The sequence below is a fragment of the Salvelinus sp. IW2-2015 genome, unplaced genomic scaffold, assembly GCF_002910315.2.
Source record: "Salvelinus sp. IW2-2015 unplaced genomic scaffold, ASM291031v2 Un_scaffold1980, whole genome shotgun sequence".
NCBI classification, from domain to species: Eukaryota; Metazoa; Chordata; class Actinopteri; order Salmoniformes; family Salmonidae; genus Salvelinus; species Salvelinus sp. IW2-2015.
The window spans coordinates 392549-420219 of record NW_019943331.1 but is presented as its reverse complement, the minus strand read 5'-3'; the positions used below and the strand labels follow the sequence as shown (position 1 = coordinate 420219).

Sequence of the window (27671 nt, the reverse complement as noted above, 5' to 3'; positions counted from 1 at the left end):
GTAGAGGTCTAACTCTCTCTCTCTCTGTGTTTCAGTGGGTAGAGGTTCAACTCTCTGTCTGTGTTTCAGTGGGTAGAGGTCTAAACTCATCTCTGTCTGTGTTTCAGTGGGTAGAGGTCTAACTCTCTCTCTCTCTGTGGTTTTCAGTGGGTAGAGGTCTAACTCTCTGTCTGTGTTTCAGTGGGTAGAGGTCTAACTCTCTCTCGTCGTGTTTTCAGTGGGTAGAGGTCTAACTCTCTTCTCTGTCTGTGTTTGCAGTGCGGTAAGGAGGTCTAACTGCATCTTCCCTCTCTGTGTTTTTTAGTGGTAGAGGTCATAACTCTCTCTCTGTGTTTCAGTGGGTAGAGGTCCTAAACTCTCTCTCTGGTTTCAGTGTGTAGAGGTCTAACTCTCTCTCTCTCTGTGTTCAGTGGGTAAGAAGGGTCTAACTCTTCTCTCTGTTTATCAATTGGTAGAGGTTAACTCGTCTCTCTGGTGTTTCAGTGGTAGAGGTTTCTAACTCTCTCTCTCTGTGTTTTAGTGGGTGAGGTCTAACTCTCTGTCTGTGTTTCAGTGGGGTGAGGTCTAACTCTCTCTCTCTCTGTTGTTTCATGGGTAGAGGTCTAACTCTCTCTTCTTCTTGTTTCAGTGTAGAGGTCTAATCTCTCTCTCTGTGTTTCAGTGGGTAAGAGGTCTAACTCTCTCTCCTGTCCGTGTTCAGTGGTGAGGTTAACTCTCTGTCTGTGTGTTCAGTGGGTAGAGGTTCTAACTATCTCTCTGTCTGTGTTTCAGTGGGTAGAGGTCTAACTCTCTTCTGTCTGTGTTTCAGTGGTGAGAGGTTAACTCTCTCTCTTGTGTTTCAGTGGGTAGAGGTCTAACTCTCTTCTCTCTGTGTTTCAGTGGGGTAGTAGGTCTTAACTCTCTCTCTCTGTCTGGTGTTTCAGTGGGTAGAGGTTCTAACTCTCTTTCTCTGTGTTCAGTGGGTTAACGAGGTCTAACTCTCTCTCTCTCTGCTGTTTTTCAGTGGGTAGAGGTCTACTCTCTGTCTGTGTTCAGTGGGTATAGTCTAACTCTCTCTGTCTGTGTTTTCAGTGGTAAGAGGGTCTAACTCTCTTCTTCTCTCTGTGTTTCAGTGGGTAGAGGTCTAACTCTCTGTCTGTGTTGTTAGTGGGTAGAGGTCTAACTCTCTCTCTGTCTGTGGTTTCAGTGGGTAGAGGTCTAACTCCTTCTCTCTCTCTGTGTTTCAGTGGGTAGAGGTTAACTCTCTCTCTCTCTCTGTGTTTCAGTGGGTAGAGGTCTAACCTCCTCTCTGTCGTGGTTCAGGTGGGTAGAGGTCTAACTTCTATCTCTGTGTTTCAGTGGGTAGAGTCTAACTCTCTCTCTCTCTGTCTGTGTTCAGTGGTAGGATGTCTAACTCTCTCTCTGTTTTATCATGGGTAGAGGTCTAACTCTCTCTCTTTGTTGTCAGTGTGGCTAGTAGTCTACTCTCTCTCTCTCTGTCTGTGTTTCAGTGGGTAGATGTCTAATCTTTCATCTGTCTGTGTTCTCAGTGGGTAGAGGTTAACTCTCTCTCTGTCTGTGTTTCAGTGGGTAGAGGTCTAACTCTCTCTCTCTCTGTTTTCCAGGGGTAGAGGTCTAACTCTCTTTCTGTGTTTCAGTGTGTAGAGGTCTAACTCTCTGCTCTCTCTGTGTTTCAGTGGGTAGAGGTCTCTCTTCTCTCCTGTGTTTCAGAGGGTAGAGGTCTAAACTCTCTCTCTTGTCTGTGTTTCAGTGGGTAGAGGTCTAACTCTTCTCTCTGCTGTGTTTCAGTGGGTTAGAGGTCCTAACTCTCTCTTGTCTGGTTTGCAAAGTGGGTAGAGGTCTAACTCTCTGTCTGTGTTTAGTGGGTAGAGGTCTAACTCTCTCTCTGTGTTTCAGTGGGGTAGAGGTCTAACTCTCTCTCTGTGTTTCAGTGTGTAGAGGTCTAACTCTCTCTCTCTCTGTGTTTTCAGTGGGTAGAGGTCTAACTCTCTCTCTGTGTTTCAGAGGTTAAGGTTCTAACTTCTCTCTCTTCTGTGTTTCGTGTGTAGAGGTCTAACTCTCTGTCTGTGTTGTCAGTGGGTAGAGGTCCTAACTCTCTCTCTCTCTGTGCTTTCCCAGTGGTTAGAGGTCTAACTCTCTCTCTCTGTTGTTCTCAGTGGGTAGAGGTCTAACCTCTCTCTCTGTGTTTCAGTGGGAGAGGTCTAACTTCTTCTGTCCGATGTTTTCAGTGAAGGTAGAGGTTCTACTCATCTGTCTGTGTTTCAGTGTGTCGATAGATAAGGGTGTCTAAAACATCATACTCTGTCTGTGGATATTTCAGTGGGTAGAGGTCTAACTCTCTCTCTGTCTGTGTTTCAGTGGTAGAGGTTCTAGACTCTTCATCTCTCTGTGTTTTCGAGTGTGTAGAGGTCTACTCTCTCTCTCTCTGTGTTTCAGTGGGTAGAGGTCTAACTCTCTCTCTCTGGTGCTTTGTTCGTGTGGGTAGAGGTCTACACTGCTTACTCTCTCTCTCTGTGGTTTCAGTTGCAGGTAGAGGATCTAACTCTCTGCCTCTCTCGTGTTTCAGTGGGTAGAGGTCATTACTCTCTGTCTGTGTTTCAGTGGGTAGACGGTTTCTAGATCTCTCTCTGTCTGTGTTTCAGTGGGTAGAGGGTCTAACTCTCTCTCTCCTCTGTGTTTCCAGTGGGTAGAGGTCTAACTCTCTGTTCTGGTGTTTCAGGTGGGGTAGAGGTACTAACTCTCTTCTGTCTGTGTTTCAGTGGGTTAGAGGTCTAACTCTCTCTCTCTGTGGTTTCAGTGTAGGTAGAGGGTCTAACTCTCTTCTCTTCTCTGTGGTTTCAGTGGGTAAGGTCTAACTCTCTCTCTGTCTGTGTTTCATGGGTAGAGGTCTAACTCTCCTCTCGTTGTTTCAGTGGGTAGAGGTCTAACTCCTCTTCTCTCTGTCTGTGTTTTCAGTGTGGTAGACTGTCTTCTTCTGAGTTAATTGATTCTGAGGGGCTCTTGTTAGGGTGTGGGTAGGGGAGGTCTAACTCTCTCTCTGTGGTCTTCAGTGGGTGAGAGGTCTTAACTCTTCTCTCTCTGTCTGTGTTTCAGTGTGGGTAGGCATGTCTAACTCTCTTTCTTGTTTGTCTTTCAGTTGAGGTAGAGGTTACTCTGCTCTCTGCTTTATATCAGTGGGTTAGGAGCTACTCTCTCTCTGTCTGTTTTCAGTGGGTAGAGGTCTAACTCTCTCTCTCTGTCTGTGTTTCAGTGGGTAGATGTCTAACCTCTCTTTCTGTCTGTGTTTCAGTGGGTAAGAGGTCTAACTCGCTCTTCTGTTTATCAGTCGGGTCGAGGTTCTAACTCTCTCTCTGTTTTTAATTAGAGCTATGGTGTGAGGTAATGGTCTAACTCTACGTCTGTCTGTTGTCAGAGTTGGTAGAGGGTCACTCCTGTTTAGTAGCTCTCTGTTAGGTCTGTGTTTCAGTGGGTAGAGGTCTAACTCTCTCTCGTGCGTTTGTTTTCAGTGAGGTAGAGTCTAACTCTTCTCTCTGTGTGTTTCAGTGGTTAGAGGCAACTCTCTCTCTCGTCTGTGTTTCAGTGGGTAGAGGTGTCATAACTCTCTTCTGTCTGTTTGTTTCAGTGGGTAGAGGTCTAACTCTCTTTCTCTGCTCTGTGTTCAGTGGGGTAGAGTCCTAACTCTCTCTCTCTGTCTGTATTTCATGGGATAGAGGTCATACGTCTGCTCTGCTGTGTGTTCAGATGGGGTAGAGGTCTAACTCTCTCTCTGTCTGTGTTTTCAGTGGGTAGAGTTAACTGTTGTGTTCAGTGGTAGAGTCTACTCTGCTTGTTCAGTGGTAGGTCTAACTCTTTCGTCTGTGTTCAGTGGGTAGCAGGTCTAACTCTTCTCTCTGTCTGTTTTTCAGTGGGTAGAGGTCTAACTCTCTCTCTGTCCTGTGTTTCAGTGGGTAGAGGTCTAACTCTCTCTCTGTCTGTGGTTTCAGTGGGTAGAGGTCTAACTCTCTCTCTGTCTGTGTTCAGTGGGTAGAGTCTAACTCTCTCTCTCTCTGTGTTTCAGTGGGTAGAGTCTAATTCTCTCTGTCTGTGTTTCAGTGGGTAGAGTCTAACTCTCTCTGCTGTCTGTGTTTCAGTGGTAGAGGTCTAATCTCTTCTGTCTGTGTTTCAGTGGGTAGAGGTCTAACTCTGTCTGTGTTTCAGTGGGTAGAGGTCTAACTCTCTCTCTGTCTGTGTTTCAGTGGGGTAGAGGTCTAACTCTCTCTCTGTCATGTGTTTCAGTGGGTAAGGTCTAACTCTCTCTCTGTCTGTGTTTCAGTGGGTAGAGGTCTAACTCTCTCTCTGTCTGTTTCAGTGGGTAGAGGTCTAACTCTCTCTCTGTGTGTTTCAGTGGGAGAGTCTAACTCTCTCTCTAATCTTTCCAAACCAGACAATTTCCAGACACATAGTTCTAGAATTCATACCTGTACATCATTATGTTCTACTAGTCAATTAGAGTTCAGAATTCCCATACTGTATATCATTTGTTCTACTAGTCATTAGAGTTCTAGAATTCCATACTGTTATCACACTATGTTCTACTAGTCCATTAGAGTTCTAGAATTCCATACTGTATATCATTATGTTCTACTAGTCCATTAGAGTTCTAAGAATTCAATACTGTAATATCACACTATAGTCTACTAGTCCATTAGAGTTCTGAAATTCATACTGTATATCTATTATGTTTCTTACTAGTCCATTTAGAGTTCTATAATTCCATACTGTATATCACTTTATTTCTACTAGTCCATTAGAGTTCTAGAATTCCATACTGTATATCACACTATGTTCTACTAGTCCATTAGAGTTCTATAGATTCCATAACTGTATATCATTATTTCTACTAGTCCATTAGAGTTCTAGAATCCATACTGTATATCACACTATGTTCTACTAAGTCACCATTAGAGTTCTAGAATTCCATACTGTTATCATTCTGTTCCCTAGTCCATTAGAGTTCTTATAATTCCATACTGTATATCATCTATGTTCTACTAGTCATTAGAGTTTAGAATTCCATACTGTATATCACACTATGTTCTACTAGTCCATTAGAGTTCTAGAATTCCATACTGTATAATCATTATGTTCTACTAGTCCATTAGAGTTCTATAATTCGCATACTGTATATCATTCATATTCTACTAGTCCATTAGAGTTCTAGAATTCCATACTGTATATCACAACACTATGTTCTACTTATTGTGCCATTAGAGTTCTAGAATTCCATACTGTATATCATTATTTCTACTAGTCCATTAGAGTTCTAGAATTCCATACTGTATATCACACTATGTTCTACTATCCATTAGAGTTCTAGAATTCCATACTGTAATATCACACTATGTTCTACTAGTCCATTAGAGGTCTAGATTCCATACTGTATATCATTATGTCTACTAGTCCATTAGAGTTCTAGAATTCCATACTGTATATCACTTATGTTCTACTAGTCATTAGAGTTCTAGAATTCCATACTGTATATCATTATGTTCTACTAGACCAATTAGAGTTCTAGAATTCATACTGTATATCACACTATGTTGCTACTAGTTGGGTGCTGTAGGTGTCCTGAAGGGCAGGTCGTTTTCCCCCGTTGATGCGTTGTGCAGACCGCCCTGCGGTTGCGGGTGGTGCAGTTGCCGTCCTAGCCGGATATACAGCCCGACAGGATACTCTCAACTGTGCATCTATAAAGTTTGTGAGGGTTTTAGGGGCCAAGCCAAATTTATTCAGCCTCCTGAGGTTAAAGAGGAGCTGTTGCGCTTTCTTCACCACACTGTCTGTGTGGGTTGACCATTTCAGATCGTCAGTGATGTGTACGCCGAGGAACTTAAAACTTTCCACCTTCTCCCATCGATGTGGATAGGGGCGTGCTCCCTCTGCTGTTTCCTGAAGTCCACGATCAGCTCCTTTGATTTTTTGGCGTTGAGTGGGAGGCTAATTTCCTGGCAGCACTTTCCCATGGCCTTCACGTCCTCCCTGTAGGCTGTCTCGTCATTGTTGGTAATCAGGTCTACTACTGTTGTGTCGTCTGCAAACTTTATGATTGAGTTGGAGGTGTGCGTGGCCACGCAGTCATGGACAGACAGTACAGAAGGGGACTAAGCACACACCCCTTAGGGGCCCGTGTGTTGAGGATCAGCATGGCGGATGTGTTGTTGCCTACCCTTACCACCTGGGGGCGGCCCGCCAGGAAGTCCAGGATCCAGTAGCAGAGGGAGGTGTTTACTCCTGGGGTCCTTAGCTTAGTGATGTGCTTTGAGAGCACTATGGTGTTGAATGCTGAGCTGTAGTCAATGAATAGCATTCTCACATAGGTGTTCCTTTTGTCCAGGTGGGAAAGGGCAGTGTGGAGTGCAATAGAGATTGCATCATCTCTGGATCTGTTGGTGCGGTATGCAAGTTGGAGTGGGTCTAGGGTTTTTGGGATAATGCTTTGATGTGAGCCATGACCAGACTTTCAAAGCACTTCATGGCTACAGACGTAAGTGCTACGGGTCAGTATTCATTTAGGCTGTTACCTTAGTGTTCTTGGGCACAGGGACTATGGTGGTCTGCTTGAAACATGTTGGTATTACAGACTCAGACAGGGAGAGGTAGAAAATGCCAGTGAAGACACTAACCAGTTGGTCAGCGCCTGCTCGCAGTGCACGTCATGGTAATCCGTCTGGCCCTGCTGCCTTGTGAATGTTGACCTGTTAATTAAAGGTCTTACTCACATCGGCTGCAGAGAGCGTGATCACACAGTCATCTGGAACAGCTGGTGCTCTCATGCATGTTTCAGTGTTATTTGCCTTGAAGCGAGCATAGAATTAGTTTAGCTCATCTGGTAGTCTCGTGTCACTGGGCAGCTCTCGGCTGTGCTTCCCTTTGTACTCTGTAATGGTTTGCAAGCCCTGCCACATAAGACGAGCGTCGGAGCCGTTGTAGTACAATTCAATCTTAGTCCCGTATTGATGCTTTGCCTGTTTGATGGTTCGTCGCAGGGCATAGCGGGATTTCTTATAAGCTTCCGGGTTAGAGTCCCACTCCTCGAAGCGGCAGTTCTAGCCTTTAGCTCAGTGCGGAAGAATCCCGGAACATATTCCAGTCTGTGCTAGCAAAACAGTCATGTAGCTTAGCATTTGCTTCATCTGGCCACTTTTTTAATGACCGAGTCACTGGTGCTTCCTGCTTTAATTTTTGCTTGTAAGCAGGAATCAGGAGGATAGAATTATGGTCAGATGTGCCAAATGGAGGGCGGGGGAGCGCTTTGTACGTGTCTATGTGTGTAGAGTAAAGGTGGTCTAGAATTTTTCCCCTCTGGTTGCACACAAACAACGCAAAAAAACAAACCAAGGGGCCTCCCGGGTGGCGCAGTGGTCCAGGGCACTGCATCGCAGCGCTAGCTGTGCCACCAGAGTCTCTGGGTTCGCGCCCAGGCTCTGTCGCAGCCGGCCGCGACCGGGAGGTCCGTGGGGCGACGCACAATTGGCCTAGCGTCGTCCGGGTTAGGGAGGGTTTGGCCGGTAGGGATATCCTTGTCTCAGCTAACCGAGGGGGCCAGGTGCACGGTGTTTCCTCCGACACATTGGTGCGGCTGGCTTCCGGGTTGGAGGCGCGCTGTGTAAGAAGCAGTGCGGCTTGGTTGGGTTGTGCTTCGGAGGACGATGGCTTTGACCTTCGTCTCTCCCGAGCCCGTACGGGATTGTAGCGATGAGACAAGATAGTATTACTTGCGATTGGATACCACGAAAATTGGGGAGAAAAGAGGGTAAAAATTTTAAAAAACGAACCAAAACTATTTTTTTAAGAGCACGTAAATTGTCAGCCATCTTCTCCTGGGCCAGTTCAATGTGTCAGGACCGGTGCGAGAAACAGTCACTAATAATCGTCAGAACCAGAAGATGAGGCAGACACAGCAGTACTAGAGATGGTGGTTTAATTAAAGAACAAAATCTTCAGGCAAAGAAACTAAATCCACAATGTCCAAAAATAAAGCCGAGAGGCACAAAATGGAAATTCTCCAAAATACAAAAGAAACTCCACAAAGTGGTAAAAAACAGCAGGGAAAAACAAACCTCAAAAGACTACTCAAATAATACACAAGAACTAAACCAGAGAACCTCTGGAAAATCCAACAAGAGAAATATCTGTATGAAACAAGGCTTGGGCTGGGGCTGGGTGCTAACTTACAAACACTGAGCAAGGAACTGAGGAACACACAGGGTTTAAATACTAACAAGGGAATGACCTACAGGTGCAAACAATAATTAGAGCAAGAAAAACAAAAGGTACAAAAAAGGTGCAATGGGGACATCTAGTGACCAAAACCCGAACAGTCTTGGCCAAAACCTGACACAATGCGATGGTTTGTGCTTTCAGTTTTGCCCGAATGCTGCCATCTATCCATTGTTTCTGGTTTGGGTAGGTTTTAATAGTCACACTAGTATCACTATGTTCTATTTGTCCAATTAGAGTTCTATAATTCCATACTGTATATCACTATGTTCTACTAGTCCAATTAGGAGTATCCCCCAGGAGTATCCAGACTTGTGCAGAGATGCTGCTGTGGCAGTCCTTTTGAATAAGTATCTCTCAATCATTTAGTAAAACTAAACAGCAGAGCCATGTGCCCCTCCCTCCCTCCCTCCCTTCCTCTCATCTCACCTTGCCTTACCCACCAAGTGTTCCCAGCTACACCTTTATTTATTCTGTTCACCTCCATTCTTCTCTTTATTTAACCAGCTGTCAAACATTAAATGGTACATAATGTGAAATGATAAAGTGATTTGTTATTTATTGTAAAAAGAAAGATTTACATTAGGACAGTTTTCTATCATTAAAGATTTAGGCACCATTATGACAGGTGAGCATGTTAATATTGTTTTTGACAAGTTTCTATTGTTGAATTGTTTTCAATGAAAATGACCTATGTATTTGCTGGGAATATAATGTTAAATGCCATTTGAATTGTGTTTGCATTTGAAGAAAACACGTGGAATTGAGAGTGTGTGACAGCAGGTCAGGAGTTATTTTAGATAAAATCTTAGATGGCCAGATAGTTCGTTTTTCCTCCAGTCATATAAAAATATGGTATAAAGATAATTGCAAAGACGAATAAGCGCAGCGTGACTTTCTGCACGTAGCCTTCAGAGAACTCTTGTGTCCTGCCTGGCCGCGTTCGTCTCCTAACCGCATCCAGAGTGAAGCGCAGACACGACTATCTTCATGTGAACTAAAGTTTTATATTAAAATCCTTTCTGCTCATTTCCACACTATAGTCTAAAACCAACAGGTTCGTTAATTTGGGGAGAATCTTTCACAAAGTAGTGAATTAATTCATTAAAAAAAAATGAAAATGTAAGGAATATAATATTCGAATACACCATAAAGCCAAATACAAACTGGAGAAAAAAACGAAAGATCCTAGTAGGCTTCTGTATCATTGTGGACAGAATATGTGCACTACAAACGTCCATCAATTGACTCAATCAACAAGTAGCGGATTTGATTTGTCTCTCCAGAGGGACTCCGAGCAGCGGGGGTAAAAGTGCACACGTGGAATCTCGCTCGCTGCAGACTGACAAGGTGTTCAACCAATCAATGTCAGTAAGAGTGACGTCATTTTACAACGCTCAGCCAATGGTATACAGTTGAGGATGTTTCCAAAAAATGCAAAAAAATAAATAATTTACAATCATCAGAAAAGTGGTTGTGAATGTAGCTAGTTGGAAGATGGGACGACTGGTATAATAATAACCTACTCACCTCTTTGGAAGATACTGTATGTAGGATAACATTTTTCTTTTTGGAAGATGGTTAAACTGTGTACATTGGATTTGAATAAAATGTGAATGTTTAGACATACGGAACCGTTTTAGGAACTTTGGCGAACGGATCATTTGTTTTGTGTGGAAACAATCTAACTACGGTAAGTTCAATGACTTAATGTATTTAAACTGGCTACAGGCTATATTATATTAGTTCATCTACAGTTATCCTTTTAGTTTATTATCAATACATCTTTGGTGTATAGTAGCTCCTTATCCTGCTTCAGGTCTTATTCGGGATAAACTGTTTACATGGACCTTTGATATCCTGCTCACGAGTATCCCTGTAGCCATGAATAAACATAATATTCCTCATTTAAATTCATACGGATACAATTGAATAGTAACTGAAATATGGACACTGGCTGTAGGTCTATAACCTCTCAAATGTAGCGTAATATTAACTCCTGCAGAATTATGCATTTCTTGCAGTAAAATTATAGAACAAATGTTATTTTGTCTCGAGAACAGGAGCGGAGAAATATTTCTTTCTTTCAGCTTCTCTTGAGAAAATGCGAATGCCCTGTAATGTGTTGTCTTTGACACGGTTATGCAAGCCAACCGTATTTCAACCACATATGCGCCCAAGACCAACTGTCCTATCAGAATGGTGTTTCATCATTTTCTCAGCTTTTCTTTTCCTTAAAACGAGTCAAACTGATGACATTTTTGGACAGGACCAATCTTTCCACTGTTTTGGAGTTAATGCGTTTTCTACCCGGTCCCTAAACGAAACAGACAACTTTACCGGTGTTAACTAGATTACTAATGCATTCATTCTATCGATGTAAGACATTATTCTGGTGAGCACTATACTTTATTTAGTCTCATAGGGCAACAATTTATGACAGKAGAGAAGCTGCATTTATCTAACTATATAGTTGACAAACAAATGGCCTACCAAATGTCGAAAATACCAAATGTCCGAAATTATAAACAGAAACTTGTCTAAATTAGGGGTGAAAGTAGCCAGTAGGCTATCCGGTCCAGTATGGAGTATCATCAAAATAAATGATTCTGGAATGATTATGGTGTACTGAAATGCGTAGGGAGCCTACTTTTTGAAGTGATTTGTTGGACAATCAAATGAAAACTTCATCACACGACATGATATGCGAAACTGAGCCTGCGCAGACAGTATAGGGGAGAAGATGTTGACATGCCACAGTATCCTGTCTAAGATCACCATATCCCAGGTATCTCATCAGGGTTTCTCATAACCGGAATACAAGCTTTTTCGGGTTATTGTAAACGGGATATGTGTAAACTCAACAACAGAATACAACAATATCCCAATACTATTGTAAATGGGATATGTGTAAACTCAACAGAATACAACAATATCCCAATACTATTGTAAATGGGATATGTGTAAACTCAACAACAGAATACAACAATATCCCAATACTATTGTAAATGGGATATGTGTAAACTCAACAACAGAATACAACAATATCCCAATACTATTGTAAACGGGACATTGTTGCGCATGTAAACATGGCCAATGATAGCAGAGGTTTACCTGAAGAGTAAAATTAAATGCATTTTGAAAGCAGAGGTTTAACCTGAAGAGTAAAATTAAATGCATTTTGAAAGCAGAGGTTTACCCTGAAGAGTAAAATTAAATGCATTTTGAAAGCAGAGGTTTAACCTGAAGAGGGGATTCCATGGGGAATAAGGAAGGGTCGATAATGTTAAGATAGTGGGTTAGACCCATGTGAAATTCCAATGCCTGAGTCAAGGAATGGTATTTAGGTGAGAAGCATTTCTCTACACCCACAATAACATCTGCTAAACACGTGTATGTGACCAATCAAATTTGATTTGATTTTGATTTGAGGTTACTACCACACAATATGAATGGTATTTACAGTGCATTCAGAAAGTATTCAGACCCCTTCACTTTTTACACATTTTGTCACGCTACAGCCTTATTCTAAAAATCCTTATCAATCTACACACAATACCCAATAATGACAAAGCGAAAACAGGTTTTTAGAAATTGTTGCAAAACAGAAATACCTTAATTACATAAGTATTCAGACCCTTTGCTATGAGACTCGAAATTGATCTCAGGTGCACCATGTTTCCATTGATCATCCTTGAGATGTTTCTACAACTTGATTAGAGTCCACCTGTGGTAAATTCAATTGATTGGACATGATTTGGAAAGGCACACACCTGTCTATATAAAGGTCCCACAGTTGACAGTGCATGTCAGAGCGAAATCCAAGCCATGAGGTCGAAGGAATTGTCCGTAGTGCTCCGATTATATCGAGGCACAGATCTGGGGAAGGGTACCAAAACATTTCTGCAGCATTGAAGATCCCCAAGAACACAGTGGCCTCCATCATTCTTAAATGGAAGAGGTTTGGAACCACCAAGACTCTTCCTAGAGCTGGCCTCCCGGCCAAACTGAGCAATCGGGGGAGAAGGGCCTTGGTCAAGGAGGTGACCAAGAACCCGATGGTCACTCTGACAGAGCTCCAAGGTTCCTCTTTGGAGATGGGAGAAACTTCCAGAAGGACAACCATCTCTGCAGCACTGCACCAATCAGGCCTTCATGGTAGAGTGGCCAGACGGAAGCCACTCCTCAGTAAAAGGCATATGACAGCCCGCTTGGAGTTGCCAAAAGCCACCTAATGGACTCAGACCATGAGAAACAAGATTCTCTGGTCGATGAAGCCAAGATTGACCTCTTTGGCATGAATGCCAAGCTCACGTCTGGAGGAAACCTAGCACCATCCCTACGGTGAATCATGGTGGTGGCAGCATCATGCTGTGGGGATGTTTTTCAGCGGCAGGGACTGGGAGACTAGTCAGGATCAAGGGAAAGATGAACGGAGCAAAGTACAAAGAGATCCTTGATGAAAACCTGCTCCAGAGCGCTCAGGACCTCAGACTGGGGTGAAGGTTCACCTTCCAACAGGACAACGACCCCAAGCACACAGCCAAGACAACGCAGGAGTGGCTTCGGGACAAGTCTCAATGTCCTTGAGTGGCCCAGCCAGAGCCCGGACTTGAACCCTGAGCTTCTTTAAATGTGATATTTCAATCTTTTATGTTGTTTAAATGTGCTTACATGGAAAATGTGGAAAAAGTCATTGGGTCTGAATACTTTCTTAATGCACTGTATGTTACTACCACACAATATGAATGGTATTTAGGTTACTACCACACAATATAGTGGCTCAACCTTGATACCCAGTAGCCTGGCAGACTYGCTGGGTAGCACCAGTGTATAGTGGATCAACCTTGATATCCAGTAGCCTGGCAGACTGGCTGGGTAGCAACAGTGTATAGTGGATCAACCTTGATATCCAGTAGCCTGGCAGACTGGCTGGGTAGCAACAGTGTTGCTGTGTGTCTTTATGGTCATGTTGCTCTGTATGACTCCTGCTTTAAACAGACTCTGGTACAAGCTGTATTGGTGAGGATCCCGCTCTCTCTAACCTATTGGTTGGTCAATCAACCAATCAATCATTCTATAAATCATAGGTGATGTTATATGAGACTAGGTCAGGATTCTGGTATGTTCCTGAGGTTATGTATTCTAACCAGGTTCATTATCCTCATGATATACTGTAGGTATAGACACACTCTTGTCAGAATGAGCATCCTGTTGTTGTTGTTGTGTGGGTGTGACACAAACACCAAATACCTTGTCAACCAATCACAGTCACTCCTCTAAAGTGGTGTGGAGGAGTGATTGGGCTCATCATCACCATGGAGACGGTGTGTTAGAGGATGATTAGCAGAGGATCAGGGATAACACAGCTGTGCCTCACAGACACTCAGCTCATATACTGACATGTTTGGAGGAAAGCGTGTCTGAATGTATTGAAAACAGACTAAAGAAAACCTGTCTGAATGTATTGAAAACAGACTAAACAAAGCCTGTCTGAATGTATTGAAAACATATTGAAAACAGACTAAACCAAGTTGCTCCTGCAAGAGCCAAAGGGCAGCTCATGTAATAATTCAACAGGTTCATAAATCCTTCTAACTCACCCTGGCATGTCATACTCACAGTCGATCTTTAAAACCATGCTAATGTTTATGATGTTACAATAGGACTATATTTATCTGTACAGAGAGCAATGATGGATGTTTGAAGGCTGGAAAACGTTGCTGTGGTCCCAAGCACCTGACAGACGTCAGGTTAATCACCTGAACAGGGGAGYAACAACAAGGATAAATGGTGGACAGAAGAGTTTCATTACAAAACGCCATATATATCTATTTTCAGAAATGTTGGTAAATTGACATTTAAAATATTTAAATAAATATTTAAATAATACATTTGATTAAATTATTTTGTGCAAATATCACATAGCCGATTTATTGTATCCAGATGGTGAACAGCATATAAAATGTCTCTTTCCTTTTTGGACATTTAAGTACACTACATGACCAAAAGTAATCCTGCTTGTGAGCATTAATATGGACTTGGTCTCCCTTTTGCTGGAATAACAACCTCCACTCTTTCTTTGAAGGCTTTCCACTAGATGTTGGAACATTGCTGCTATAACAGCCTCCACTCTTCTGGGAAGGCTTTCCACTAGATGTTGGAACATTGCTGCTATAGTGGCCAAGACCAAATAGCTGTCAAGGACACCAGAAACAAATATTGTAGACCTGACCAAGGCTGGAAGACTGAATCTGCAATAGGTAATCTGCTTGGTTTGAAGAAATCAACTGTGGGAGCAATTATTAGAAAATGGAAGACATACAAGACCACTATAATCTCCCTCGATCTGGGGCTCCACGCAAGATCTCACCCCGTGGGGTCAAAATGATCACAAGAACAGTGAGCAAAAATCCCAGAATCACACGGGGGGACCTAGTGAATGACCTGCAGAGAGCTGGGACCAAAAGTACAAAGCCTACATCAGTAACACACTACGCCGCCAGGGACTCAAATCCTGCAGTGCCAGAACGTGTCCCCCTGCTTAAAGCCAGTACATGTCCAGGCCCGTCTGAAGTTTGCTAGAGAGCATTTGGATGATCCAGAAGAAGATTGGAGAATGTCATATGGTCATGATGAAACCAAAATAGAACTTTTTGGTAAAACTCAACTCGTCGTGTTTGGAGACAAAGAATGCTGAGTGCATCCAAAGAACACCATACTACTGTGAAGCATGGGGGTGGAAACATCATGCTTTGGGGCTGTTTTTTGTGCGACGGGACCAGGACGACTGATCCGTGTAAAGGAAAGAATGAATGGGGCATGTATCGAGATTTTGAGTGAAACCTCCTTCCATCAGCAAGGGCATTGAAGATGAAACGTGGCTGGGTCTTTCAGCATGACAATGATCCTAAACACACGCCCGGGCAATGAAGGAGTGGCTTTGTAAGAAGCATTTCAAGGTCCTGGAGTGGCCTAGCCAGTTCTCCGATCTCACCCCATAGAAAATCTTTGGAGGGAGTTGAAAGTCCGTGTTGCCCAGCAACAGCCCCAAAACATCACTGCTCTAGAGGAGATCTGCATGGAGGATGGGCCAAATACCAGCAACAGTGTGTGAAAACCTTGTGAAGACTTACAGAAAACGTTTGACCTCTGTCATTGCCAAAAAAAGGGTATATAACAAAGTATTGAGATAAACTTTTGTTATTGACCAAATACTTATTTCCCACCATAATTTGCAAATAAATTCATTAAAAATCCTACAATGTGATTTTCTGGAATTTTTTTTCTCATTTTGTCTGTCATAGTTGAAGTGTACCTATGATGAAAATTACAGGCCTCTCATCTTTTTAAGTGGGAGAACTTGCACAATTGGTGGCTGACTAAATACTTTTTTGCCCACTGTATATTGACGGAATTAATCGAACAAAAGGACCATTTGTGATGTTTATGGACATATTGGAGTGCCAACAGAAAAAGCTTGTCAAAGGTAAGGCATGAATTATATCTTATTTCTGCGTTTTGTGCCGCGCCTGGAGGGTTGAAATATGATTGTCTGTTTGTTTTCTGGGGTGCTATCCTCAGATAATAGCATTGTTTGCTTTCGCCGTAAGCCTTTTTGACATCTGACACGTTGGCTGGATTCACAACAAGTGTAGCTTTAATTTGGTGTATTGCATGTGTGATTTCATGAAAGTTAAAATTTTATAGTAATTTATTTGTTTTGGCGCTCTGCATTTTCACTGGATTTTGGCCAGGTGGGACGCTAAATGTCCCACCTATCCAAGAGAGGTTAAATCCTTCCATAAAGTGTATATAATCAAACTTAAAAAGCTGCCCTTGATTTACTCTAACAATTATTTTTGTAAAAAACAAGATAACATTTTTCCAAAAGTTACACCGTACACAAGCTTAAGATCACCATGTTGCAATGCCGACCGTTGGCTGGAGTGGTGTAAAGCTCGCCACCATTGGACTCTGGAGCAGTGGAAACGTGTTCTCTGGAGTGATGAATCACGCTTCACATCTGGCAGTCCGACGGACGAATCTGGGTTTGCAGATGCCAGGAGAGTGCTACCTGCCCAAATGCGTAGTGCCAACAGTTTGGAGGAGTAGGAATATTGGTCTGGGGCTGGTTTTCATGGTTCGGCCTCTTAGTTCCAGTGAAGGGAAATTGTAACGCTACAGCATACAATGGCATTCTAGACGATTCTGTGCTTCCAATTTTGTGGCAACAGATTGGGGAAGGCCCTTCCTATTTCAGCATGACAAAGCCCCCGTGTACAAAGCGAGGTCCATACAGAAATGGTTTGTCGAGATCGGTGTGGAAGAAATTGCAGGCCTGCACAGAGCCCTGACCTAAACCCCCATCGAACACCTTTGAGATTAATTGAAACGCCAACTGCGAACCAGACCTAATCGCCCAACATCAGTACCCGACCTCACTAATGCTCTTGTGGCTAATGGAAGCAAGTCCCGCAGCAATGTTCCAAAATATAGTGGAAAGCCTTCCCAGAAGAGTGGAGGCTGTTATAGCAGCAATGTTCCAACATCTAGTGGAAAGCCTTCCCAGAGGAGTGGAGGCTGTTATAGCAGCAATGTTCCAACATCTAGTGGAAAGCTTCCAGAGGAGTGGAGGCTGTTATAGCAGCAATGTTCCAACATCTAGTGGAAAGCCTTCCCAGAAGAGTGGAGCTGTTATAACAGCAATGTTCCAACATCTAGTGAAAGCCTTCCCAGAAGAGTGGAGGCTGTTATAGCAGCAATGTTCCAACATCTAGTGGAAAGCCTTCCCAGAAGAGTGGAGGCTGTTATAGCAGCAATGTTCCAACATCTAGTGGAAAGCCTTCCCAGAAGAGTGGGGCTGTTATAGCAGCAATGTTCCAACATCTAGTGGAAAGCCTTCAAAGAAAGAGTGGAGGTTGTTATTCCAGCAAAAGGGAGACCAAGTCCATATTAATGCTCACAAGCAGGATTACTTTTGGTCATGTAGTGTACTTAAATGTCCAAAAAGGAAAGAGACATTTTATATGCTGTTCACCATCTGGATACAATAAATCGGCTATGTGATATTTGCACAAAATAATTTAATCAAATGTATTATTTAAATATTTATTTAAATATTTTAAATGTCAATTTACCAACATTTCTGAAAATAGATATATATGCGTTTTGTAATGAAACTCTTCTGTCCACCATTTATCCTTGTTGTTTCCTCCCTGTTCAGGTGATTAACCTGACGTCTGTCAGGTGCTTGGGACCACAGCAACGTTTTCCAGCCTTCAAACATCATCATTGCTCTCTGTACAGATAAATATAGTCCTATTGTAACATCATAAACATTAGCATGGTTTTAAAGATCGACTGTGAGTATGACATGCCAGGGAGTTAGAAGGATTTATGAACCTGTTGAATTATTACATGAGCTGCCCTTTGGCTCTTGCAGGAGCAACTTGGTTTAGTCTGTTTTCAATATGTTTTCAATACATTCAGACAGGCTTTGTTTAGTCTGTTTTCAATACATTCAGACAGGTTTTCTTTAGTCTGTTTTCAATACATTCAGACACGCTTTCCTCCAAACATGTCAGTATATGAGCTGAGTGTCTGTGAGGCACAGCTGTGTTATCCCTGATCCTCTGCTAATCATCCTCTAAAACACCGTCTCCATGGTGATGATGAGCCCAATCACTCCTCCACACCACTTTAGAGGAGTGACTGTGATTGGTTGACAAGGTATTTGGTGTTTGTGTCACACCCACACAACACAACAACAGGATGCTCATTCTGACAAGAGTGGTCTATACCTACAGTATATCATGAGGATAATGAACCTGGTTAGAATACATAACCTCAGGAACATACCAGAATCCTGACCTAGTCTCATATAACATCACCTATGATTTATAGAATGATTGATTGGTTGATTGACCTACCAATAGGTTAGAGAGAGCGGGATCCTCACCAATACAGCTTGTACCAGAGTCTGTTTAAAGCAGGAGTCATACAGAGCAACATGACCATAAAGACACACAGCAACACTGTTGCTACCCAGCCAGTCTGCCAGGCTACTGGATATCAAGGTTGATCCACTATACACTGTTGCTACCCAGCCAGTCTGCCAGGCTACTGTGATATCAAGGTTGATCCACTATACACTGGTGCTACCCAGCCAGTCTGCCAGGCTACTGGGTATCAAGGTTGAGCCACATATTGTGTGGTAGTAACCTAAATACCATTCATATTGTGTGGTAGTAACATACAGTGCATTAAGAAAGTATTCAGACCCAATGACTTTTTCCACATTTTCCATGTAAGCACATTTAAACAACATAAAATTGAAATATCACATTTAAAGAAGCTCAGGGTTCAAGTCCGGGCTCTGGCTGGGCCACTCAAGGACATTGAGACTTGTCCCGAAGCCACTCCTGCGTTGTCTTGGCTGTGTGCTTGGGTCGTTGTCCTGTTGGAAGGTGAACCTTCACCCCAGTCTGAGGTCCTGAGCGCTCTGGAGCAGGTTTTCATCAAGGATCTCTTTTACTTTGCTCCGTTCATCTTTCCCTTGATCCTGACTAGTCTCCCAGTCCCTGCCGCTGAAAAACATCCCCAGCATGATGCTGCCACCACATGATTACCGTAGGGATGGTGCTAGGTTTCCTCCAGACGTGACGCTTGGCATTCATGCCAAAGAGGTCAATCTTGGCTTCATCAGACCAGAAGAATCTTGTTTCTCTGGTCTGAGTCCATTAGGTGGCTTTTGGCAAACTCCAAGCGGGCTGTCATATGCCTTTTACTGAGGAGTGGCTTCCGTCTGGCCACTCTACCATGAAGGCCTGATTGGTGCAGTGCTGCAGAGATGGTTGTCCTTCTGGAAGTTTCTCCATCTCCAAAGAGGAACCTTGGAGCTCTGTCAGAGTGACCATCGGGTTCTTGGTCACTCTCTTGACCAAGGCCCTTCTCCCCCGATTGCTCAGTTTGGCCGGGAGGCCAGCTCTAGGAAGAGTCTTGGTGGTTCCAAACCTCTTCCATTTAAGAATGATGGAGGCCACTGTGTTCTTGGGGATCTTCAATGCTGCAGAAATGTTTTGGTACCCTTCCCCAGATCTGTGCCTCGATATAATCGGAGCACTACGGACAATTCCTTCGACCTCATGGCTTGGATTTCGCTCTGACATGCACTGTCAACTGTGGGACCTTTATATAGCCAGGTGTGTGCCTTTCAAATCATGTCCAATCAATTGAATTTACCACAGGTGGACTCTAATCAAGTTGTAGAAACATCTCAAGGATGATCAATGGAAACATGGTGCACCTGAGATCAATTTCGAGTCTCATAGCAAAGGGTCTGAATACTTATGTAATTAAGGTTATTTCTGTTTTGCAACAATTTCTAAAACCTGTTTTCGCTTTGTCATTATTGGGTATTGTGTGTAGATTGATAAGGATTTTTAGAATAAGGCTGTAGCGTGACAAAATGTGTAAAAAGTGAAGGGGTCTGAATACTTTCTGAATGCACTGTAAATACCATTCATATTGTGTGGTAGTAACTCAATCAAAATCAAATCAAATTTGATTGGTCACATACACGTGTTTAGCAGATGTTATTGTGGGTGTAGAGAAATGCTTCTCACCTAAATACCATTCCTTGACTCAGGCATTGGAATTTCACATGGGTCTAACCCACTATCTTACATTATCGACCCTTCCTTATTCCCCATGGAATCCCTCTTCAGGTTAAACCTCTGCTTTCTAAAATGCATTTAATTTTACTCTTCAGGGTAAACCTCTGCTTTCAAAATGCATTTAATTTTACTCTTCAGGTTAAACCTCTGCTTTCAAAATGCTTTAATTTTACTCTTCAGGTAAACCTCTGCTATCATTGGCCATGTTTCATGCGCAACAATGTCCCGTTTACAATAGTATTGGGATATTGTTGTATTCTGTTGTTGAGTTTACACATATCCCATTTACAATAGTTTGGGATATTGTTGTATTCTGTTGTTGAGTTTCCACATATCCCATTTACAATAGTATTGGATATTGTTGTATTCTGTTGAGTTTACACATATCCCATTTACAATAGTATTGGGATATTGTTGTATTCTGTTGTTGAGTTTACACATATCCCGTTTACAATAACCGAAAAAGCTTGTATTCCGGTTATGAGAAACCCTGATGAGATAACTGGGATATGGTGATCTTAGACAGGATACTGTGGCATGTCAACATCTTCTCCCCTATACTGTCTGCGCAGGCTAAGTTTTCGCATATCATGTCGTGTGATGAAGTTTTCATTTGATTGTCCAACAAATCACTTCAAAAGTAGGCTCCCTACGCATTTCAGTACACCATAATCATTCCAGAATCATTTATTTTGATGATACTCCATACTGGACCGATAGCCTACTGGCTACTTTCACCCTAATTTAGACAAGTTTCTGTTTATAATTTCGGACATTTGGTATTTTCGACATTTGGTAGGCCATTTGTTTGTCAACTATATAGTTAGATAAATGCAGCTTCTCTGCTGTCATAAATTGTTGCCCTATGAGACTAAATAAAGTATAGTGCTCACCAGAATAATGTCTTACATCGATAGAATGAATGCATTAGTAATCTAGTTAACACCGGTAAAGTTGTCTGTTTCGTTTAGGGACCGGGTAGAAAACGCATTAACTCCAAAACAGTGGAAAGATTGGTCCTGTCCAAAAATGTCAATCAGTTTGACTCGTTTTAAGGAAAAGAAAAGCTGAGAAAATGATGAAACACCATTCTGATAGGACAGTTGGTCTTGGGCGCATATGTGGTTGAAATACGGTTGGCTTGCATAACCGTGTCAAAGACAACACATTACAGGGCATTCGCATTTTCTCAAGAGAAGCTGAAAGAAAGAAATATTTCTCCGCTCCTGTTCTCGAGACAAAATAACATTTGTTCTATAATTTTACTGCAAGAAATGCATAATTCTGCAGGAGTTAATATTACGCTACATTTGAGAGGTTATAGACCTACAGCCAGTGTCCATATTTCAGTTACTATTCAATTTGTATCCGTATGAATTTAAATGAGGAATATTATGTTTATTCATGGCTACAGGGTACTCGTGAGCAGGATATCAAAGGTCCATGTAAACAGTTTATCCGAATAAGACCTGAAGCAGGATAAGGAGCTACTATACACCAAAGATGTATTGATAATAAACTAAAAGGATAACTGTAGATGAACTAATATAATATAGCTGTAGCCAGTTTAAATACATTAAGTCATTGAACTTACCGTAGTTAGATTGTTTCCACACAAAACAATGATCCGTTCGCCAAAGTTCCTAAACGGTTCCGTATGTCTAAACATTCACATTTTATTCAAATCCAATGTACACAGTTTAACATCTTCCAAAAAGAAAAATGTTATCCTACATACAGTATCTTCCAAAGAGGTGAGTAGGTTATTATTATACAGTCGTCCCATCTTCCAACTAGCTCATTCACAACCACTTTTCTGATGATTGTAAATTATTTATTTTTTGCATTTTTTGGAAACATTCCTCAACTGTATACCATTGGCTGAGCGTTGTAAAATGACGTCACTCTACTGACATTGATTGGTTGAACACCTTGTCAGTCTGCAGCGAGCGAGATTCCACGTGTGCACTTTTACCCCGCTGCTCGGAGTCCCTCTGGAGAGACAAATCAAATCCGCTACTTGGTTGATTGAGTCATTTGATGGACGTTTGTAGTGACAGATATTCTGTCCACAATGATACAGCAGCCTACTAGGATCTTTTCGTTTTTTTCTCAGTTTGTATTTGCTTTATGGTGTTATTCGAATATTTATATTCCTTACATTTCATTTTTTTTTAAATGAATTCAATTCACTACTTTTGTGACAAGATTCTCCCTCAAATTAACGAACCTGTTTGGTTTTAGACTATATGGTGGAAATGAGCAGAAAGGATTTTAATATAAAACTTTAGTTCACATGAAGGATAGTCGTTCTGCGCTTCACTCTGGATCGGTTTAGGAGACGTAACGCGGCGCAGGCAGGACACAAGAGTTCTCTGAAGGCTACGTAGCAGAAAGCACCGCTGCGCTTATTCGTCTTGCATTATCTTTTTATATCCCAATATTTTTACATGACTGGAGAACGAAAAACGAACTATCTGGCCATCTAAAGATTTTACTCTAAAATAACTCCTGACCTGCTGTCACACACTCTTCATTCCCGCTGTTTTCTTTCAAATGCAAAGCAACAATTCATAAATGGCACTTTTAAACATTATATTCCTCAGTGCAAATATTCATAGGTCATTTAGCATTGAAAACAATTCCCCAAACAAATAAAGGAGAAACTTGTCAAAAACAATATTAACTGACCTCACCTGTGTCATTAACTGGTGCTAAATTTTAATGATATGAAAACTAGGTCCCTAATGTAAATCTTTCTTTTTACAATAAATAACCAATCAACTTTATCATTCACATATATTGTACCATTTTAATGTTTGACAGCTGGTATAATAAAAAGAAGAATGGAGCGTGAACAGATTAAATTAAAGGTGTAGCTGGGAACACTTGTGGGTAAGGCAAGGTGAGTATGAGAGGAAGGGAGGGAGGTGAGGGAGGGGCACATGGCTTCTGCTGTTTAGTTTTTACTAAATGATTGTGAGATTATACTTATTAAAGGATGCCACAGTGCAGGCATCGCTGATCTGCAAGTCTGGGATACTCCCTGGGTGGATACTCCAATTGGACTTAGGTAGAACATAAGTTGATATACAGTTATGGAATTATAGAACTTCTATTGGACAATCATAGAACTTATAAATGATACTAGTGGTGACTATTAAAACCTACCCAAACCAGAAACCAATGGATACGATGGCGCATCTGGGCAAAACTGAAAGACAAACCATCGCATTGTGTCAGGTTTTGGGCCAAGACTGTTCGGTTTTTGGTCACTAGTATGTCCCCATTGCACCTTTTTTGTACCTTTTGTTTTTCTTGCTCTAATTATATGTTTGCTACCGTAGGTCATTCCCTGTTGTTAGTATTTAAACCCTGTGTGTTCTCATGTTCCTTGCTCAGTGTTTTGAAAGTTAGCACCCAGCCCCAGCCAAGCTTGTTTCATACAGATATTTCTCTTGTTGGATTTTCAGAGGTTTCTCTGGTTATAGTTCTTGTGTATTATTTGAGTAGTCTTTTGAGGTTTTGTTTTCCTCTGCTGTTTTTACTCCACTTTGTGGAGTTTCTTATTTGATTTTGGAGAATTTTCCATTTTTGCTGCTCTCGGCTTTATTTTTGGACATGTGGATTTAGTTTTCTGATTGTGCCTGAAGATTTTGTTTTATATATTAAACCAGCCATACTCTAGTACTGCCTGTGTCTGCCTGCATCTTCTGGGTTCTGACGATTATTGAGTGACTGTTTCTCGCACCGGGTTCCTTGACACATTGAACTGGCCCTAGGAGAAGAATCGGCTGACAATTTACGTGCTTCGCTTAAAAATAATAGTTTGGTCGTTTTTTTAAAATTTTTCCCGCTCTTTCTCCCCGCAATTTTCGTGTAATCCAATCGCAAGTAATTTAACTATCTTGTTCAATCGTTCTACAACTCCCGTACGGGCTCGGGAGAGACGAAGGTCAAAAGACCATGCGTCCTCCGAAGCACAACCCAACCCAAGCCGCACTGCTTCTTAACACATACAAGCGCGCCTCCAAACCCGGAAGCCAGCCGCACAATGTGTCGGAGGAAACACCGTGCACCTGGCCCCCTTCGGTTAGCTGAGACAAGGATATATCCCTACCGGCGCAAACCCTCCCTAACCCGGACGACGCTAGGCAATTGTGTGCGTCGCCCCACGGACCTCCCGGTCGCCGGCCGTGGCTGCGCAGAGCTGGCGCGCGACCCCCGAATCCTTGGTGGCACAGCAGCGCTGCGTATTTGCAGTGCCCTGGACCCTGCGCCAACCGGGAGGCCCCTTTGGTTTGTTTTTTTGCGTTTTTGTGTGGCAAACAGAGGGGAAAATTCTAGACACTTTTAAACTCTACACACATAGACACGTACAAAGCGCTCCCCCGCCCTAGCCATGTGGCAACATGCTGACCATAATTTATTCTCCTGATTCCTGCTTACAATGCAAAATTAAACTGCAGGAAGCACCAGTGACTCGGTCATTAAAAAATGGGCCAGATGATACAAATGCTAAGCTACATGACTGTGGTTTGCTAGCACAGACTGGAATACTGTTCCGGGATTCTTCCGCACTGAGCTAAAGGTAGACTGCCGCTTCGAGGAGTGGGACTCTAACCCGGAAGCTTATAGAAAATCCGCTATCCCTGCGACGAACCATCATAACAGGCAAAGCATCAGATACGGACTAGATTGAATTGTACTACAACGGCTCCGACGCTGCGTCTTATGTGGCAGGGCTTGCAAACCCATTACAGAGTAAACAGGAAGCACAGCAGAGCCTGCCCAGTGACACGAGATCTACCAGATGAGCTAAACTAATTCTAATGCTCGCTTCAAGGCAAATATACCTTGAAACATGCATGAGAGCACCAGCTGTTCCAGATGACTGTGTGATCACGCCTCTCTGCAGTCCCCGAGTGCAGGTAAGACTTTAATTAACACGGTCAACATTCACAAGCAGCAGGGTCCAGACGGATTACCATGACCGTGCACTGCGAGCAGGCGCTGGACCAACAGGTTAGTGTCTTCACTGGCATTTTCTAACCTCTCCTGTCTGAGTCTGTTAATACCAACATGTTTTCACGACCACCATTAGTCCCTGTTGCCGCAAGAAACTAAGGTAACAGTGTCCTAAATGAATACTGACCCGTAGCACTTACGTCTTGTAGCCATGAAGTTGCTTTGAAAGTCTGGGTCATGCTCACATCAAATAGCATTCTATTCCAAAACCCTAGACCCACCCAGACTTGCATAGCCGCACCAACTAGACCAGAGAATGATGCAACTTCTATTGCACGTCGCACACTGCCCTTTCCACCTGCGAACAAAGGAACCTATGTGAGATGCTATTCATTGACTAGCTCAGCTATTCCCACACCGATAGTGCTCTCAAAGCACATCACTAAGCTAAGACCCCAGGATAAACACCGTCCCTCTGCTACTGGATCCTGGACTTCCTGGTCGGGGCCGCCCCCAGGTGGTAAGGGTAGGCACAACTACATCCCGCCATGCGTATCCTCATACAACACGGGCCCCTAGGGGTGTGTGCTTCGTCCCCTTCTGTTAGCTGTCTGTCATGACTGCGTGGCCACGCACACCTCCAACTCAATCATAACAGTTTGCAGACGACACACAGTAGTGACCTGATTACCAACAATGACGAGACAGGCCTACAGGGTAGGACCGTGAAGGCCATGGGAAAGTGCTGCCAGAAATTAGCCTCCCACTCAACGCAAAAATCAAAGGAGTGCTCGTGGACTTCAGGAAACAGCAGGGGAGCACGCCCTATCTACATCGATGGGAGCAAGGTGGAAAGTTTTAAGTTCTCGCGTACACATTCACTTGGACGATCTGAAATGGTCAACCCACACAGACAGTGTGGTTGAGAAAGCGGCACAGCTCCTGCTTTACTCAGGAGGACCTGATAAATTTGCTTGGCCCTAAAACCCTCACAACTTTATAGATGCACAGTGAGCGTATCCTGTCGGGCTGTTATCGGCTAGGACGGCAACTTGCAAACCACCCGCAACGCAGGGCCGTCTGCAAACGCATCAAGCGGGGAACGACATGCCTTCAGGACACTAACAGCCCAACTAGTAGAACATTAGTGTTGATATACAGTATCGGAAATTTCTAAAACTCTAACTTGGTCCCTAGTAGAACCATAATGATATACAGTATGGAATTCTAGAACTCTAAATGGACTAGTAGACATAAGTGTGATATAAGTATGGATTCTAGACACTCTAATGGACTAGTAGAACATAATGATATAACAGCTATAGGATTCTAGAACTTTTAAAATGGACTAGTAAACATAGTGTGATATAAACAGTATGGGAATTCTAGGAACTCTAATGGACTAGTAGAACATAGTTGTTGATATACGCATATGGAATTCTAGAACTCTAATGGACTAGTAGAATTATAATGATTATACAGTATGGAATTCTAGAACTCTAATGGACTTAAGTAAGAAATAGTGTGATATACCGGTATGGAATTCTAGACTCTAATGGACTAGTAGAATATAATGATATTAGTATGGCATTATGAACTCTAATGGACTAGTGAACATAAATGATATACAGTATGGAATTCTAGAACTCTAAATGGAACTAGTAGCACATAGTGTGATATACAGTATGGATTCTAGACTCTAATGGACTAAAGTAGAACAATAATGATATCAGTATGGAATTAATAGAATCTAAATGGACTAGTAGAAACATAATGAATATACAGTATGGAATTCTAGAACTCTATGGACTATAGAACATAGTGTTGATTTACAGTATGGAAATTCTAGACTCTTAATGGACTAGTTAGAAACATAATGATAAATACAGTATGGAATTTAATAGAACTCTAATGGACTAGTAGAACATAGTGTGAATATACAGTATGGGCATTCTAGAACTGCTAAATGGACTAGTAGAATAAAGTGATATACAGTATGGAATTATAGAACTCTATGGACTAGTAGAACATATGATATACATATGAATTCTAAGAACTCTAAGGACTAGTAGAAAAACATAGTGTGATATACAGTATGGAATTCTAGAACTCTAATGACTAAGTAGAACATTAATGATATAGCGTATGGAATTCTAGAAGCTCTAAATGGACTAGTAGAAGCATAGTGGTTGATTACAGTATGGAATTCTAGAACACTCGTTATTCTTTTTGCTATGGACTAGTAGAAAAAATGATATACAGTATTTATGGAATTCTAGAACTCTAATTGTACTCAGTGAAACATAATGATAACAGTATGGAATTGCTAGAACTATTTGGTCTGGGAAATGTGGTTCTGGTTTTTGGAAAGATAGAGAGAGAGTTAGACCTCTACCCACTGAACACGGAAAAAGAGAGAGTTAGACCTCTACCACTGAAACACAGAACAGAGAGGAGAGGTTAGACCTCTACCCACTGAAACACAGACAGAAGGTAGAGAGTTAGACCTCGTAGCCCACTGAAACACAGACAGAGAGAGAGTTAACCTCTACCCCTGAAAACACAGACAGAGAGAGAGTTAGACCTCTACCCACTGACACAGACAGAGTTAGACCCTCTCACCCACTGAAACACAGACAGAGGAGAGAGTTAGACCTCTACCCACTGAAAACACAGACAGAGAGAGAGTTTAGACCTCTACCCACTGAAACACGAGAACAGAGAGAGAGTTAGACCTCTACCCACTGAAACACAGAGAGAGAGAGA

At 42.3% G+C, this 27671-nt stretch overlaps 1 protein-coding gene across 2 annotated transcripts in view; it reads left to right on the top strand.

Moving 5' to 3' along the window:
* Window positions 1-9705: 9705 nt before the first annotated feature.
* Window positions 9706-27671, top strand: part of tmem45a (transmembrane protein 45a) — a 124224-nt gene continuing 106258 nt past the window's right edge. For both annotated transcript variants that reach the window (XR_011476264.1, XM_024140002.2), the window contains exon 1: window positions 9706-9952. The gene's annotated coding sequence lies outside the window, so the exon portion shown is untranslated. The remainder of the gene's footprint in view (window positions 9953-27671) is intronic.